The sequence below is a fragment of the Fringilla coelebs genome (assembly GCF_963513975.1).
Source record: "Fringilla coelebs genome assembly, chromosome: 3".
Classification (NCBI taxonomy): Eukaryota; Metazoa; Chordata; class Aves; order Passeriformes; family Fringillidae; genus Fringilla; species Fringilla coelebs.
Genome location: NC_140030.1, coordinates 73,628,810 through 73,647,270, shown reverse-complemented (window position 1 = coordinate 73,647,270; position 18,461 = coordinate 73,628,810). Strand labels below are relative to the sequence as shown.

The window sequence follows — 18,461 nt, the reverse complement described above, 5'->3', positions numbered from 1 at the left end:
CACGTCTCTCCTGTCCTGAGGAGCCCAGAACAGGACACAGCACTCCAGATGTGCCCCACCAGGGCTGAGTAGAGGGGTAGGATTGACCTGGTGGCGATGCTCTTCCAATGCATCCCAGGATAGCACTGGCCTTCTTGGCCACAAGGGTACTGCTGGCTCACGGACAGCCTGTTTGCACCAGGAGCCCTTCTCCAAAGAGCTACCCCCCAGCAGGCTGGCCCCAGCCTGTGCTGGTGCAAATTGTTATGCCTCTTAAGGTGCAGGACCCTGCACTTGCCCTTGTTTAATTTCTGAAGGTTCCTCTCTGCCCATCTCTCCAAACTGCTGAGGTCCTTCTGAAGGGCTGCACAGCTCTCTGGGGTACTGGCAACTCCTCCCAGCTTTGTGTCATCAGTGAACTTACTGAGGAGGCATCTGCTCCTCCATTCAAGTCATTAATCCAAGAGTGGAAGCAGTATTGAATCTTGGGGGACACCAACAGTGACAGGCCTTCAGCTTCAGCCTGTGCTGGAGATTATGACACTCTGGGATCTACCATTCAGCCAGTTCTCAATCCACCTCACCATCCACTCATCCAGGCCACAATTTCTGAGTTTGCTTACAAGGATGTTGTTAGACACAGCGTCAAAAGCCTTGCTGAAGTCAAGGTAGACAATATCTACCACTTGTCTCCACTCATACATCCAGGTAGGTGTTTAATCACAGAATCACATGTAGGTCAAGCATGATCTGCCTTTAACAAATCCATGATCTACCTTTAACAAATCCACGCTGACTGTTCCTGATCACCTTCTTGTCATCCATGTGGGCAGAGATGGCCTCCAGAATGAGATGTTTCATCACCTTTTCAGGGATTGAGCTGAGGTTGGCTGGCTGGTACTTCCCTGGGTTCTCCTTCTCCCCGTTTTTGAAGACTTGGGTGATGCTTTCTTCCACTCCTCAGATTCCTCTCCTGATCTCCATGACCTCTCAAAAATATTTGTGAGTAGCCTTGCTACGGTGTTCACCAGGTCTCTCAGCACTTGTGGATGAATCCTGCCAGGGCCCGTGGACTTGAGGGTGTTAAATTTGCCTAGGTGTTTTCTAATCCAATCTTTCTTGATCAAGGAAAAGTCTTCCAACATTCCTTTACCCCAAACTCCTGAGTCCGGAGGGATGGGGTTGGGGCAGCTCTCCCTACTCTAGTATTGAGGCTAAAGGGAAGTAATATATCAGTAATTTTAAAGTGGAGTAGTCTGCACAGACATTCAGCCTGCGCACACGTGTGCCATCAAGCATCAAAGACTACAGATATCCATGAGGTTTCCCTGTCCAACTATTTCAATCTAAAAGAAAAGATGAAGAGAGGGCCCCACCTTCTTGGTTAAAAACCCAACTTTTCTCTTTCAACAAGGGCCAAAGAGTAGGAATGCAGCTGTGAATACAGATAAAAATTTCCTAAGAATTTCCCTCCCACCATCCCTCTGGTTTTTGAAGAAATAATATTTTCAACCAGGAGATTATCACTGCATACTCATCCTCTGGATGGCCTCAGGCTTTATCATTCCTAGCCTATACAATTAGACAAATTCAGAGATATTATAAGAACATATTCACTTAAGCAGTTGCATAATCTTTTATAAAAGCACCTATCTTCAGACTGTATATACACACATCACTAGCTTAGACACCCTTCCAGGTGTGCGTGAATTTATTTGGGAGTCCCTTTGGATTGAGCTGACATCTTGCTGCTGAGAATTCTCTCCAGCACCTTCACAGCAGATATGCACAAAGCTGGCACTACTTTGGAGAGGAATATAATGAAAGACTCAAAAGTAATCATATCAGGAAAAGCAAATAATATGCAGCAGATTTTTTTAAAAAACCTGAGTCTATGTATTTTTCCAGGAAAGATGGTGATTACCAAAAGGTCATTTTTATTTAAAGAAGAAGATGCTACAGACATAAAAGGTTCACAGCAAGTTGATACCTCTTTCTGTGATACAGTCTCTAGAGGGAGAAAGCAGCAATTGCTCAAAGTTACAGATGTCACTTTATGAAAAAAATCGATAATCTTCCACAAGAGCACTGAGCAGACACTGATGCCAAGTGCATCTTCACACAGTTTACAGAATTCCTCATGTCAAATGGGGAACAAATGGGTCTTCTGGGATTGAAATGCATCTGATTACATTCAGCATTGGAATGGCAGTCTTCTTCACTATGTATTTTCAGTTTCCTTCACATTATTAATTATGTGCCAAGTAAACTTGCTTTAACCCTCAGAGTCATACAATATTCCTTGGAGCAGATTTACGAAGTTTGTGTCAAAGATTCATTCCAATCCATTAAACAGGTCTGCACTGGTAAGCAGCCCTGAAATCATGACATCTCTACCATGCCGGTGAGGTAATTTTCTTGAAAAAATGATGCCTTGCTTTCCTCTATATTTACTGAAGGAAAAAATCTTGACAAAGCAGAAACAAAAGGACTATATTAGAGCTTCAGATAAAGACAAAATATAGAACCAAAAAGGAATCCTAAACTGGTCCTGGAAAAGAAAAATTGGTATCTTCCTATAAGTGGTCCTGTTGGCAGAAGAGATGACAATAGAGGGAAAATGCAAAAAGGTTGATTATGGTTGAAACCATGGCTAGCAGCAGAAGCTCCTGGCATCAGATGTTTCAGGGGAAGCAGAGTTCTGTACTTTTTCTTTCCTTTATACTCCCCTGAATGGTTGACACATAATATACAGAAGCACTGGGGCTTGATCCAAGTTATTAAGAACTTCCTGAGCAGCCATGCAGAAGGTGAGAATGCCTGGACCAACTAATCCTTGAAATCTAAAACCAAACTTTCTACTAAAACCACCCACATTTTTCTCAGTAACTAAATAAGAATCCAAAAAATGAACATATATGAGCTCCTAAAGAGACAAACAGTAGAGAGAATGTCAGTTTTTCCTAATAATTCTGCCTAATTCAGAGTATGAATACCCAAATGCTGGGCTGTGTGTGTTCCTTCTTTAAAGAGTGGAAGTAGGCTCCCAAACCAGAAGTACAGATGAAGATCAGTCCATTCATTTAGGAGACAATAAGAGATCAACAGTGAAATGTCAAGACAGGCAACATAATCAAGACCCAGAAACTAATGTGGAAGATGAACATGCAGAATATAAATAAAATACTACATCAAAAGCAATGTGCCTCTGCTGGAGATTTAAGAAGAGATGTGGTACATTCTCTAAGAGTTTCAAAAAGTAAACAATGGAAAAATAGGAACATACCCCGTGGTATTGCAGAGATTATAAGAGTCTGGGGTCTTATTTGCTGCCAAAGTTTGCAGGTCAGTTTTAAATTTTATCCTTACACATCTAAACCTGTCAAGTTAATTGGCAGATACAGAAATGTGCATGAAAACTTATGAAAATCAGTTCCACTCACCTATGTGAAATATTTATACAGAAAATAACTACAAAAATCTTTCTTCAGACTTTCAAGATGTTAACATTTTCTTGAATAGGTTCTGAGAAAAACCCTATTATATATGCACCTTTCCACAAGAAGCTGTTAGTGCATTTGTGTCACCCATTTATTATGTTATATAACATCTTGACTGTGGCTTTAGGTATTACTCCAGTAGGCTTTGCTACTATTTGTTATCATTTCATGACAGCCTCCAGACGCAACACTGCTCCAAATAAAACAGATGGCTGTATCCACTAATGTCAGTCAGAGCAAGGTCCATTGTTTCTATCCTGCACTTTGAGCACACAAAATACAAAACCACACTTGCTCGTTTTTAAAATCACTGTCAAATTAAGGACAACTACAATGACTAACCTTTAAACAAAGTTCTGTATTTAGAAGTAGATTCTGTCTCCAAATATCAAGATTTTTCACCATACTATATAATATCCTAGTTAGGCCAATCAAACCCCAAGTTCTTGGCCTGAAAAGCAGACTCCATAGCCAAATAAAATAGCACTCAGGATCTGTTACAAACATTTCATGAAAAATTGTCAAACCCAGCATTTTCAGTCCTGTGACTTTATTTTATATCAGAAAGGACTAAAATTCTTTTTATAATTAATTAAGCTATTTTCCAGTTTTTCTCTAAATTTTAATAAGTATTTTTAAATGGTTCTGGTATAAATTAATAATATGCTATATCTTTTAAAAATAAAATACTTACTAAAACAATTTCCTTCCCATAACACTGGGATTTAAAAATGTATTTTTATAAGCCTGGAAAACTGCATCCACTCACAAAAGTATGTGTGACCCTACAATCACTATTAGTCCATCCTTATGTGCAGTGATCAAGAAAATCCTTTGTATCTTACATGCAAACAACAATGGGAGAATCTACTGATGCATAAGAGAAATTTTCTCCCACACAACTATCTGGGTAAATTTTTTTCTGATTAATTAATTTTTCTATGTCTTATTTTTATATCATTATTTTTATCATGTTAATATTCCATTTTTAATCAAATAATATTTATTATTCTTTTGAAATGTATTACATTTCTACTGTCATTGTCTTGCAAATACAAGGCATATCTCTTTTTATTCACCTCATATTGATGTTTTTTAATATTTTTTCATTACCCTTTCTTGTGTTAAGAATTTTTCATCTTATAAAAGCAAATGTTCATTCTACCCTTTGCTGCAACTTTAAAGCTTTGCACTAGAATTGTGTGTGAATACACACAATTTTTTCTTGTTTTTTCTTTCCTTCTGGATTCTGTTCTACTTCAACGTCTTTTTTGTTATGTTTTGTGAGTTTAATTGTATATAACTATTTTACATAATGGTTTAGTTGGCTGGTGGGATAAATTTCTATTACTTCTTTTGAAGATTAATTTTTACTCAAGTCCCTGTCCAATATAAAAGCTTTTGATCTTGGTATTTTTTTTCTCTTTAGTTTTGCCTGAGTAAGATTTCTCCTTCATGTCATAGATCCATCAAAACCAGAGAGAAATCTTATTATATTTTTACCTAGTAGATGTATTTCCTTCAGAAAAAAAAGAATTTTCAAATGGAAAAAAATAATCTCCTCTTTGTTTTTTTCAAGTGCCAGTACAAAGTCAAGACCATGAAACTGTCAAGGTTTGGCAGGCATGCCAGTGCTGATGTGTCACCTTCCAAAGGCACCTTTTGAATAAACATAAGCAACCAGATTAATAATATGTTCCATATATAAACATAGGGTAGGATGGTGCAATTAGCCTTCTGAAAATCTACTATTCCATATGGGCGAACATAAAGTATAACTATTTTGGCATATAAAAATCTAAACACTAATGGCATAAGCTCATACTAGTAAGAATTGTATACATAAAGCAAATCCTTTGCCTTGGTTCTTATTTCATTTGAAAAAGTCAGAACTTTAAGTAGTTGTAAGACTGATGGATCACTTTGAAACAGCATATCCTTGGGCTGCCATCATGCCTATAAAATTTAGTCCATAAGGAATATCCTATTGCCCTACACAACCAATAAAGAAATTTTTTGAGACTCAGACTGATGTATGTTAAAATTGAGAGGAAAGCATTCTAAAGACTCTTAAAGAAGACAACTCCCCTCCATTAGCATCCCCAAAAGCATGTTTTACAGCACTTTGCAAGAAGAGATGTAATACCCAAAAAGATTAAATTTAAAAAAATTGTAAAGATCTATCCTCATTTTTCTTGAAAGGTTATCTTTTACACATTTATGAGTACAGATCTCACAGACAAGTTCTACAAAAGATAAAATATAGGCTAACAAGAATTGCAATTGAAGTACCCTTGCCCTAATGACAGTTAGGTTTATTATGTATGTAGATGAAGGAGTGACCTGGCTAACGGTGTTCCTTCAGCTGAGCAGATGAATTGAAAAGGTTTACCTATAGGAATGGTCAGCAAGCACTTCAATAAAGAACCTGAGAATTTTCTTTCTTTGCTTTTGGTGAGGTTACTGCCTTATTGGTTAAATAATGCTTCTTTTCTAGCATGAAATTTCATGGGTTTAATCACTACAGTTTTTTTTCCTAATCATCCCTATTATTTCACAGTATTTTCTACTTTCCTCTTAGTTCTCTTTTCCTCTGCTGCAGTGCTTCCTTGTCCGTTGAGATATTCCTCTTCTACGCTCCTTCCCTTGCCTCAGAGGCCTAGTCTCACACATTAATTTACTTCCTTTATTCTCTCCATTACTTATTAACATATCAATGCCATCTGACTCTTCCTCCTTCCAATGTAAACACTCCTTAGTTTCTGTGTCCCTGAGAGTCCTCCTGTAGTCCACATTTGTTTCTCCAGTTACAGATCATCTCTCATTTACTTAATAACAAAGCATGAACTGTTTAGAATCAGGTTTGGTGAGGGTTTTTTTGCAGTCCTCTTGGCTAACATACCTTTTGCCCTTGAATTTCACTGAAATAATTCCTGATATTCTTTCCAATGATCTGTTGCTAGACATAACTGACAGTAAACATGTCATCTGTACTTGCTTCCATCTATCAAGCTGCCTTCAATACAGCTAGATCTCTCTTGGATTCCACGTTTCTTCTCTGACCTGATTATCTTTTATCAGTCCCTCAGAAGAGCATTCTTCTGTAAGCTCCCCAGTAAGCTCCCCAACAACATTTCACAGGAGTCTTCTTATGTTTCTCTTTCCCCCACTTACATATTGACTTTCAATAATGTCAAGCCGCTATTTCTCTAAGCACAACTCAGAGTTAAACCTCTCTTCCAGACCAATCTCCAAGATTAGAACAAGGATCCTTATTTCTCTTTCACTGCAATTTTTGGTCAAACCTTCTCCATCATTGTAGACAGTAACTTGTCACTGGGACAGGTAACTTGGAGATTATCTGCAATTTAAATGCCCTTCTACATGGTCACCTCTAGGTTATGTGCTAGCCCTACAATTTTGTTCTGCTTAGGATCTTAAGGATATGGTCTTCCACATTATTTTAAACAGCTAAAACATTTATCTAGGTCTAGGACTCATTGCAACCATGTCCTTTTTCTCATCTGGTTAATTGCTTGTATCCCTCCTTTTTTTCACCATTTTCACCCCTTGATTCAAAATGAAACTGACTGTGCACCACCTTCCCTTCCTTTTTTTCACTGCAAGCTAAGAATTTGCACTACCCAATTTTCGAAGTTGGTTCCTGCATCAAGCTTTGAGCATCTTGCTTACAGGAGCACAACTCCTGTCAGACATAAATGCAACAAATAATTCCTTAGCCTGCCATTACATTCAAAATAATCAAACAGCTGTGAAATGTTGCAAAGTGTTAATTAGTACTACATTATGTATTTTGACTTGCATGGATAGATATCTGAAATTCAAAACTAAATTAATAAGTATCATGGGAAAGCAAAAGAGATGATGCTTGAGTGCAAAAGAAAATTCCTTCCAAAGAGTTTATAAATGTAATAGTCTTTGGGATTACCTGTCAGGATAGTATAAAGTAGGAGAATGTACTGTTAGTCTTTGGAAGCATTAAATCTCAAAGGTTATTAGGAGAAAATGTCCATGTTTGATAAAGTTTTTTTCACAGAATGACCAAAGCCTCCATACAGACTTACAGAGAGAGAAATTCTCACGTTTACTCTGAGCAACATAAAGAAGAATCAATTGGAGGCAAGTGGAGGAAAATAACTGTGATTTTAAAATGTAAAGAGACAAATATTATTATTTCATAATCATACAATTCTTAAAATTGAAAATATTTACTATTTTCAAAACATTTCATATACAGTCATATATAATCCATAGTCTTTATATAACCTCTCAGCTTAAAAAAAGGACCATATTGCATCAGCAATAATAATATTATTTGCATACCTTCAAAAAATAGCCCAAAATGGGCATTCAATAACAATTGCTAATGCCAAACACAGATTAAGGTTCTTTGGAATGTGAAGATTTAGCTTTGGGCATGCCGAGTGTGGGACAGATGTGAAATTCCAATACTCTCAATTGCCCACACATTGACCATACGATTACTCCACAGCAGGAGACCGTCTATAACAAGTGAGGGTGAGCAATCTCTGAGTGCTGTGACAAGCAGACACACAAAGAATGTTCATGAAGCAATTTTTTTTTTAAATGTATATATTCTTACCTTGTTGCAAACTCTCTGGCTCATCTGCTGGAGGTTTAGAAAATTTCCTAGTGCTTTTCCAAAAGAAATACATCCTTCAAAAATGTCTAGAATTCTGCGAAAATAGATATTTCTGTCCGCTTTATTTTCCCTGTGGGTTCATGTGGTTTGTTTTTTTCCCTTGCCACATCTTTCTTACCTACATTTAATTCACTGTCATCCTTCCTTCCCACACCCATCCTGTTGCACTTCTGACTCTGCACCATGCAGTTTCCAACAGTTTCCATGCACAGTTTCCTTAGAGATCCAAAGCTATGCAGAAGCCTAGATGGTGGCTGTATTTCTGGCAACATCAGTGCCCTGTCAATAACTTTGACAGGCATGCAACACTTGACAAAGAAAAATTTCTTAAGAAAGCTGGCAACTCAAAAGTTTTCCATTATCATAATTTCTGCAAAGAAAATCATTAAAAAACAAACCAGCAAAGATGGAAGTAGCAGTTTGGTTTTGCTGCAAATACTTTTATGATTGATCTTGTTCTGTTACTTGATATAAGGCAAGGAACAAAATTAGAGAGTGCCGAAAACATTGGGTTACTACTCATTATTCATCCTCAGCATCCACAGTCCATTAATATAAGACAGGGACACATGAGTTACTCTGCAAATATTTTGCTTTCTGAAATTTTCATTTGCATGAGATATTTTGAAAACCTACTACTGAGCTGGCAGATGTCATCAATAGTCCCTGAAAGAGTTACAATATTGCAGCTTTGTATCACTGGCAAGTGATTTTCAATATGGACAGTTATAATCAGGAGCTGTATTGTTAACTAAGTCAATATATACTTTCTTTTCAAACTGTATTTGGGAGCATTTGTATTGACTTACAAAGGTAAGCCAAAAATGACATTTCATCGTTGCTGAATTTCCAAAGCAAAGTAGTATTACATACTGTCCAGCTGAGACACTTACTAATAAGAAACTCCTTGAAATTACAGTGGAGCAGCTTGGATAAGGACACATGGAAATCAAAAAGGGTTGTCAACAGTTCCACAAGATTTAATTATCCACACATGGTATCAGATCTAGCTGTGCAAAAAATATTTTTTCAGCTGTACTGAGAGGAAAAGACTGCTGCCTAATTTGACTCTCATTTAGAAATATTCAAACATGAGAAAGCATAAAAAAATCATTAATTTGCTTTCATTTACTTCAATTCCACAAAATATTTCTTTGCCATTATCCATCAGAAAAAAAGGGGTTTATTTTGCTTGAAAATTTAATTAACGAATTTAAAATATCTGCATTTCTCTAATAGTATGAGGAAATAAATGTCTTCAATGACAAGTGACAATGTTTATAGCATCACAATTATAAGCAGACTATAATAGCAGACACACATGGTTCAAGGTACTGAATACTAGCTAGACCTGAAGATTTCTTCACAATAAGATGGCAAATTATAGATTTTCTGATGATCTCTACAAGTGTGTGTGCATATAGAAAGTCATACTTGCTCACGTACCACACAACAGGGATGTGGATTCAAAATCAAAAAGGGATCATTTACTCTTTCATCAACACTAAGAAATCAATTGTGAAATTCAAGAAATCCATCCAAGAAATCAATTGTGAAATAAACTGCCTGAGAGGTAATAGTTGGTTTCAGATTCACATTATGAATTTTGGAGATTAATGAAACCAAGAGCTGATTTTTCTGAATTCTTTATCAAGCAAACTTGCAATAAAATCAAATATGCTTTCAAATTTTAGCTTGCAAATTCAATGATCAATGTTGACCTAGAAACAGCCTTTCAGATTTGTAGCCTCATCAACTACAGTTTTCTGAACAGCAAATGACAGCAAAAAAAAAAAAAGAACCCAAATTACAGCTAAAAGAAAGACTTCACTAGTCTGTCTCTATTCTCATATCGCTAGGGAAGTAGGGGTATATGAAAAAATGGAAGCATATTACAGATTTCAATAACTAAATAGGCTAGTTTATATTCTTGCATAACTAACTATAAAAATTACCAATAGCTCACTCCTTACTGCCCTTAAGGCCACTTTGTGTGTCAGAATTAATCAATAATAATGCAGTGTACTTTCTTGTTTCTTTCTTTGCAATCCCTTTTTTCCCCCACAAAAAATTGAGCAGACTCTTGTCAGATTTACTGAAAATATACAGCATAATGCAGTAGAGAACTGCAACAGTGTTTTCTCATAAACTAATAAAAGATACTTCATGAAAACACTAGATCTTTGCTATGATTGTAGCAGATATTTCATGTTACTGAAACATTTTTCAAAACAGACAAGAGCAAGCACACAAAAAGTGCGAAGAATGTCTTTTTGCTCACTTATAACTTTAAAAATATGAAAACACTTTTTTTTTGAGAGCTGAGAAAACATGTGTTAATAATTTGCCCAAAAAAGAAAAAAGTCAGAAATTAGTAAACAAATGACACTCTAAAATGAAAACATCCACAAAACTCTAGTATGATTCAGCCCTAATAGCTGTTTATAGATTCAGCCCTAATAGCTGTTTATAGCAACATGTTTTTCTGTTTTTTCTTCATTTGTTTCCACTTAAAACTTTTTTTTTTTGCTGTTTCTGGATTGGCATTTTATAAAAAGAAAGACATAAACTGCATTTAATGAAGAATAAACATATAGGACCCAGACTAATGAAAAGAAAAAAAAATGGCTACTTTGCTTGTTTATCATGGCTACATTTCAATTTGCCATCTCTGACATAAATTTATTAACATAAACCACTAAGAACTGATCAGTGCATTGGCATATGAGGCATGGAAGGCATTGAAATCATGAGCAATAGAATAGATTTTTAAAAAAAGAAGCTGCACTACTGGAAGTGTCCTTCTTAAGAAAAAGTCAACAAAAAGAAACTCTCCTCTAATAAGAAGATAACCAAGGTGATGCCCTTCCATACTAGAAAAATATAATTCAAATCAACAGTTCCATACTGTTGAGGTTTGAGCCTTTTGGCACACAAATTTCTTTCAACTTCAAAGTTGGGAAAAATTCTGTGGTTTGGCAATAGAGAAGCACAAGGGTGGAACTGTATACCGTACTGTGAAGTAAAACTGCATTCTTTCAGTAGAATGCAACTATACCAATTAATGTAAAGAGTTTATCTATTTCTAAAGATATTGCAAGATGTGTAATCAAATATTCTGATCTTTCACTGCTTTATCACAATCCAGGAGCCATACCTGCCTCCATAAACTCTGATTTTCTTTACTAAACTCTGATTTTCTTTACTAAAATATAAAAACCCAGTTTATCAAAGTATGCCTAAAAGGGAGACTGCAACTCATGAGTCTGTTTCATGTGGAGTTATTATGTATCTTCTTTTTTTATAATGTCTCCCTCCCAAATGAGTGGCTGTCACAAGGCTAGTCATGCTTAGCAGACTTAAGAACATATCTGAGCAAGAGCTCACACACGAGCATTACACTCATTCAAGCCATGGTGTCTTCCAGAAACTGTTTCTTGCAGAAAACTCTTGGTCCACCCATGATATAGCTTATTTAGGAGCTACTTGTTATTGATGGACTCTCCCAGACTGCCAATGTATTATGACCACGCATTGGTGGTTTGCTTGAGGAATGCGACTCAAGCCATTCAACAACAACAGTAAAAGTCCCCATGAGTAGACTTAAAGGACTAAAAGCTCAAACACTGAATAAAAGTTCATTCTAACAAATGAATAAGTGATAACTGAATAACTGACTTAAGAGCAGCTTCCAATTCCATCTTCAGAAAGGATCTGTAAGCTAGAAGCCTAAATCACTTGAGTGTTTTTATATCCTGGTATTCAGTCCATAAGCCAACATCCATTGCAGATACCTTACACTCTATGTATGAAAGCCTAGAAAGCTACAAAAACTTCTGATTCATTAATATGGGCTGCATGTATTGGCAATCTACTTACATTTCCAGACTCCAATATCACTATTAATAAAGAGCCACCATTGTCTCTGAAGCATCTGTCATGAGCATTGCTGTATGGTCCAACTACACTACAACAGAGTATTGTTCCCACCAAGTACTGTATAACTCTCAGTCACTTTGCTGTTCTCTTAGTTTTAACTGTAGCAGAATTTATTTTTACTTTAAGATCTTTCCAATTCTTAAATCTAGAAGCTTAGAAGCATGTAACTTAGAAGCATGGTGGAAAAGAAAATGAAAGGATGCACATTGGACATGGTTTGAATATCATCCATTAATGACCTGTAACTTAAATTTAGCTCTTAGGAAGCCATTCAACATCTTGTCTAAAACTGATGGACCCTCTCATTTGTTCTCCTTCTGAACCATGAAGGCCCTACATTGTGTCCATCAGGCACGAAATAGAAAGCATTTAACAAATCAAATTATGTCAGAAATAAAGGCATACATGGCTAAGTTGAAAGGCACTTTGCCATCTAATATATAATTCCCTAATAAATTAAATTAAGTTATTTTCAATACTGTTTTTTAAACTCTACTTATTGGCACAACTTCTTTGAAACCATTGCATGTTAAAACTCCCAAAATAACTCAATGGAAAAGGAAGGGTTTACAGAAGTGGGACCTTTAAAACTATGACAGTTTTTCACTTCAGCTGTAAGCAGGCTTGCCAGTTGTACTGATGTCAATCAAATGGACTTAAGATCTGATATAATATAGGTTGTTTACAAAACTTTTCATTGAAATAAATAAAAATCTCTGTCTTCTTTAAAGTTTCCCACATAGCATTATAAGTTAACAAAAAACCTCTTCCTCTTCTAGCATAAGTCTTAACTATGTAATTTAACAAATATATTAACATTTGTTTTCTTTAACTTGCTCCTGGAGATCAGTCTTTTCTCCTTCAGACTCCATCACATTCTTTTTTTTTTTGCAATTCCTTCTTAAAGAGAGGCCAAAAATGCTAGCTCTAGCTAATTATATTACCTCTCTTGACATGCAAACAGAAGATAATATGACTCATTTCACTGTACAAAACTCCATCACATCAGTCAATTTTAATATAGTGGTTACATATTAAGGATATTTTCCTTGAAGTTTAATAATTATTTTTCCTTTTAAAATAACATATGTGTAAGATTTTAGCCATTCTAGTACACATCACAGTTCCATAATACACAACCTGATTTAGACAACAAGGGGTTTTATTAATCCAGCATTGCTTCCTTTTCATAAAGGTTTTATTTTCCTCTGGATTGTACTTATACTCTGTGGCTGAGAGATTTATAATGTCTATATGTGCCTGGATAATACAGCTTTGGACTCAAAATGTATTTTGTTCTTTAATTATTCCACCCTATATCTATATGTCTACAGAAAGCACATTCATTTTATTCCTGGGTAATCCGCCTTTTTCTGGAAATTATTTGTCAGGTAGCAAATTCAAAACACAAACCATGATCTTACATGACATATTGCATATTTAAATATTTTCAAGAGAAAATTATATGTTGTTTAAAAATAATAAAGGTATATAACTCACACTTGAAGAAAAAGTTAAATCATATTTATATTTGAATCTTGAAATATTGCACTTAACTTTCATGAAGGACTTTATTATTTATAAGATGCTTTCAAACTCTGTGTCCATATTTAAAGTAAAAGTAACGGGAGCTGTTCAAGTCATGGGATAGCAATGCTTGCATAACACTTGGTAAGTCAGCAGGAAAACTAGCTAAACATGCCAGGCTAGCAGCTTCCCAATGGAGAGTGTATCATATTCTGCAGTGCAAACAAAACATTTTGAAGTTGAGTCATTCACGGACAGAATTTGTTCCAACCTTCAAATATAGCGTAAGTCTGAAGTTTGAAAAGAGAAGGCACTTGAAGTGAAAAACACTTCTTTCAGTAAGTATCATAGCTGCTTACATAAATTATTGATGGAAAAACCTACATTTCAGAGGAGATGCCTCTAGCTCAAACTTTTCGATCAATCAAAACTTTTAGATCATATCTAGCAAAAATTTAGATCATACAATCAAAATAATAGATAGCCCACGTTCTTATTTCATGCTAAAAAACCAGTATCCTGCAAGAAATAAGGGATTTCAGAAATCCTTATGAATTCTGTAATGAACTACAGCTTGGGTGTCCCTCATTAGGTACGTTTTTATCCTTATGATGAGTACTAAAGGTATTTCTCTAAAACTGCCCTATCAAAAAATGATTTTTCAACACTTTGTTTGTAACTATTATTTTTTGGCATGGCAGGCATTTATAGGAATCTATTGTTATAACTGATGCATTCCTATAGACTTTTGGACTGCTTCTCAAACAAAACAAAAAATTTCTCAATTTTGTATCAAATTTCATATTAAAACAGTCGTGAAGATAGAATGGAAAGAATTCAACTTCTAGTTAGAATCACAGGAGAAAATGTAATATGCTCCAGATACAATAAAATGCTGCCATGTATAGTGTGAATTTTAGTTTACAGTACATCTTCTTGGAAATTCTCAAGATTTGCCTGATGGTTCTGTGTATTACTGCTAAGGAATTCTAACTCTAATTCTAATTCTAACTCCAAAGGAATTTCTAATTCTAAGAAATATGTACCCTTGAAAGGGTAGCATTTATGACATACTCTTTGTATGAATTGTAATCTTGCTCTATGCCTTTTCTTAGAATAATAGCTCTACAATTTCTGTTTCATTTTTTTATTATCATGCTATTTATTATATTTGGCATCATACACTTATTTGAAAAATTCTTTAATATAGAAAGGTTAGCTAAAATCTGATAACTGGAATCAGATGTTGTTTTTAACTACTAGAGACTTCTCATCCTCAGTGTTCTGTCCAAAGTCAAAGTGGGTAATTACAGTTCAATTACTCTGCTCTACAAATGCTCCTATCCTACACTCATCATGCTATCTCAAAACTAGAATTTTAATTGTAAAAAGCAACATCTCATCTTGCAATGGCATGTGCCACATTTCAGCCTGACCTATTTTAAACCAGTGAAGACCATATGGTTCCTTTGCAGGCCGACTGCTGAGACAGAGCTAATGAAGGACTCAAACTGCCTACACAGGATCAACATCTGTACAATGAATCTCTTGCCTAAAACAAAAGGTTTAATATGAGACATAATTTTTCACTGCCTTCAGTAGGCCAGACTGTATAGGACTATGGGAAAAAATGCTATGGAAAGGCTGGCCTTCAAAACTTTTGAACTGCCATAGATATTCAGGATTAATTGTCCCCGTGGAGTCCATTGCTCTTCCTGGGAAATATGGTATCAGCATATCAATAATTTTTCTTTCAACATTTTTATCGGGGAGGAACATTTTCATATTGATAGTAGATCTACTAGTTTTCACCTTATCTATGAAGTTTCTGAACACTAAAATATCCCCAGCAAATTTCAACATTCTGAAAGGCCTCCCTTTCTTTTTTTTTCAAATGCCTAAAATGAAAAAAAAAAACCCAAAACACAAACAGACAAAACACTTAAAGATGAGTGAAAACAGAACTATATAATGGAAGATAAAGAAGAAGGAAGTTCCTTAAATCCTTAGATGATCCATAGAGCTTATGTCTTAGAAAGCCATACTTGACAAACTTGTGTTACAACTCAGGAAACTTCCTATCCCCTAATTAAAATGCAAGGTCTAGTCCTAACAAATACTGTCGAATTTATGGCCACGAGTTTTGAATATATACTGTGAGACCATAGTTGATTCTATCTTGACTGTAAACAAGGGGAAAAAAAATCTATTTCTGCTGAATATACACATTTATTATTTGAGATCTAAAACTATGAGCACTCCATCAGCTTTTGGATACACTAATAAAAAGCCTTTGCCAGAAATTTATCTTGGCATAACAGTGAGAAATAAGATTCATATTTCACTAGCCAGTTTTTAAGACCTGTGTTAGTAAAACTTGCACAACAAAGTAATTTTCTTTTCCACTTGTTTCAAAATTTCATATTTAATTAGATTGCTAAATTTGAAAGTAAAGAAAACCACGTATTATAAATGTATTAATAAAACTGTTTTCTCTAATCAGGGTCAAATGTCTGTAGAAGTAAAAGAGCAAGCTTTTTTAAAACAATTTTCCGGGCACTATTAATTCAATGTAGAATTTCAAAGATTTCACATTTTATCAGAAAAGGGCTTCTTTCATTAATTTTAAGTGCATTTTTCATGTCTCTAGGTATAATGGATATGGTACACATGGATGATGAATATATACACCTATTCAGTCAAATCTGGGTAGAGCACAATTCCAGATATTTCTTTAGAATTTAGCTATCCTTATCATTTCCCAAAGTCTCTGAATCAGAGCAATTGTATTTCCCCTGAGCAAGTTAAGTAATTTTCTAAATGGACGCTTGAGTTTCAACTTGTTAATAAACAAAAGGCTTCACTTTGTCCCAAAAATTCTAGATAAAAAGATAGTCCTATCTTTAACCATTTTTGATACAAAAACAATTCCTTCACTAGAAAGACACAAGATAGAGACCTCATGAGAGCAAAATCGATAGATGCCAAGATAGAGCAAGAGCTATCTCATGCCAAGAGAAAAACTGGCTTGTAAAATAATTTTTATCTTATATAAAGTTGTACTCAGTAATCCATAGTAATGAATAAATAGATTTTAACACAATATTGGGATTCAGAAAAGAGTACTAAATGATGGGATTTGACATGTTTGCCTTAGCTGTAAGAAAACTAGAATAATCTGAATATTGTGAGACAGTTTTAATTCTTGTGAGCATTGGCTCTGAAACAGATTCAGAAAGACAAAAGAAAATAAATAAAAATCTTGTTTCTACTCGTAATCTTTGTGATGTGTCCTTGAAAGTGGTTTTGGAGCTGAAAACCCCAGGCATTTCAGGCAAATGATAGTCTCATCTTTATTCAGCTCATGGTGAGCACAGGAAATAGAATAAAATTGAATAATTACGTTATGTTATGCCTGGAGTTATGCCTAGGAAGCTCTGACCCAGTTCGAGGCGTCCACAGAGCAGCTATCTGCAGCGTGGGTCCCAGGAAACGAGGCCACAAGTGGGCACACCCACAGCACTGCTCAGACAGGACTGCAGGGCCCAGGATGAGCTGAGACACATCCCCTGGGTCCTTGGCAGGGCGCTGTGTGGTTAGAGGCTCCAGAGAATGCCAGTCCCAGCCAAAGGAGGCCTACAGTCTCTGGATCCTGGCAGGAGCAGCCCTGCACCGCTCACTCATAAGCTTTCCTTCAGACAACGACGGCTGACTGCTTTGAAGAAGAGCATTGAGCCAATGGACCTCTGCTCTGATGAGCACTGCTGTTCTCAAGCTCTCTTCTTTTAGCTTTTTTCCCACAGAAAACAGGTCAGGCGTTTCTAAAACTGATTACAAGGAAAAAAATCCACAGGGAAATGAACAGGGGTTGGTATTGCTCACCTCAAAAACATTTGCAACCATTTCGTTCAGGACTACACCCTGCTTCAGACTGAGCACTTTGAGCCTTGCATATGTCAGAGATGCAGGGGTTTGACATCCCATGGAAACCCAGCTGAACTTGAAGAACACAAACTTTAAAAAACCACACTTCCCACATGCTTTTTGCAAATTTGTTCAGTCCTTCAAATCATCATACAATGATCCACAGCTCTCATGCCATCAGAAGGTTCATGCCTTCTTCCCACAAAGGGACACAGCCAACACCTAGGCTGAAACATGATTAGCTATCCAGTCCCTTCTACTACTGCAGGGCTGGCAAGAAATATGAGAGATTTCCTCAGCATGTACTGCTAGGGAAAGGAGGAGATAGAAACAATAAAATTCAAATTTAAATTTGAATTAGAAATTTAATTAGAATGAATTAGAATTAGAATTAGAATTAGAATTAGAATTAGAATTAGAATTAATTAGAATTAGAATTAGAATTAGAATTAGAATTAGAATTAGAATTAGAATTAGAATTAAATAGAACACGACAGAATTAAAATGGAAGATACTCACAAGGATCATCCAATCCAATTCCCTGATCACTTCAGGGCTGACCAAAAATTAAAGCATGATATTCAAGCATGGTGTGTTGACCTGTGTGCATTGACCTGTTGACAGTTGTTCCTGTATTTTACCACTCTCTGTGTAAAGAAATGTTTCATCACATCAACTCTAAACCTCCTCTAATTGAAGTATCCTTGAGCCGTACCCACACGTCCTGTCACTGGACACTAGGGAAAAGAGATCAGCACCTTCATGTTCCCTCCTCATGAAGCTGTAGAGAGCAATGAGGCCACGGCTCAGCCTATTTTCTCCAAACTACACAAGCTCAAAGTCCTTACTCCTCAGGGTGCTCCTCAGGGGATTTGAAGACCTGGTATGATGGAGTGACTGCAATGGTC

The 18,461-nt window shown here is 35.9% G+C and overlaps 1 protein-coding gene across 1 annotated transcript in view; it reads right to left on the bottom strand.

Moving 5' to 3' along the window:
* Window positions 1-18,461, bottom strand: part of WDR27 (WD repeat domain 27) — a gene marked incomplete at both ends in the record, with an annotated part of 89,449 nt that overhangs the window by 15,247 nt on the left and 55,741 nt on the right. The gene's annotated exons all lie outside the window — the stretch shown is intronic.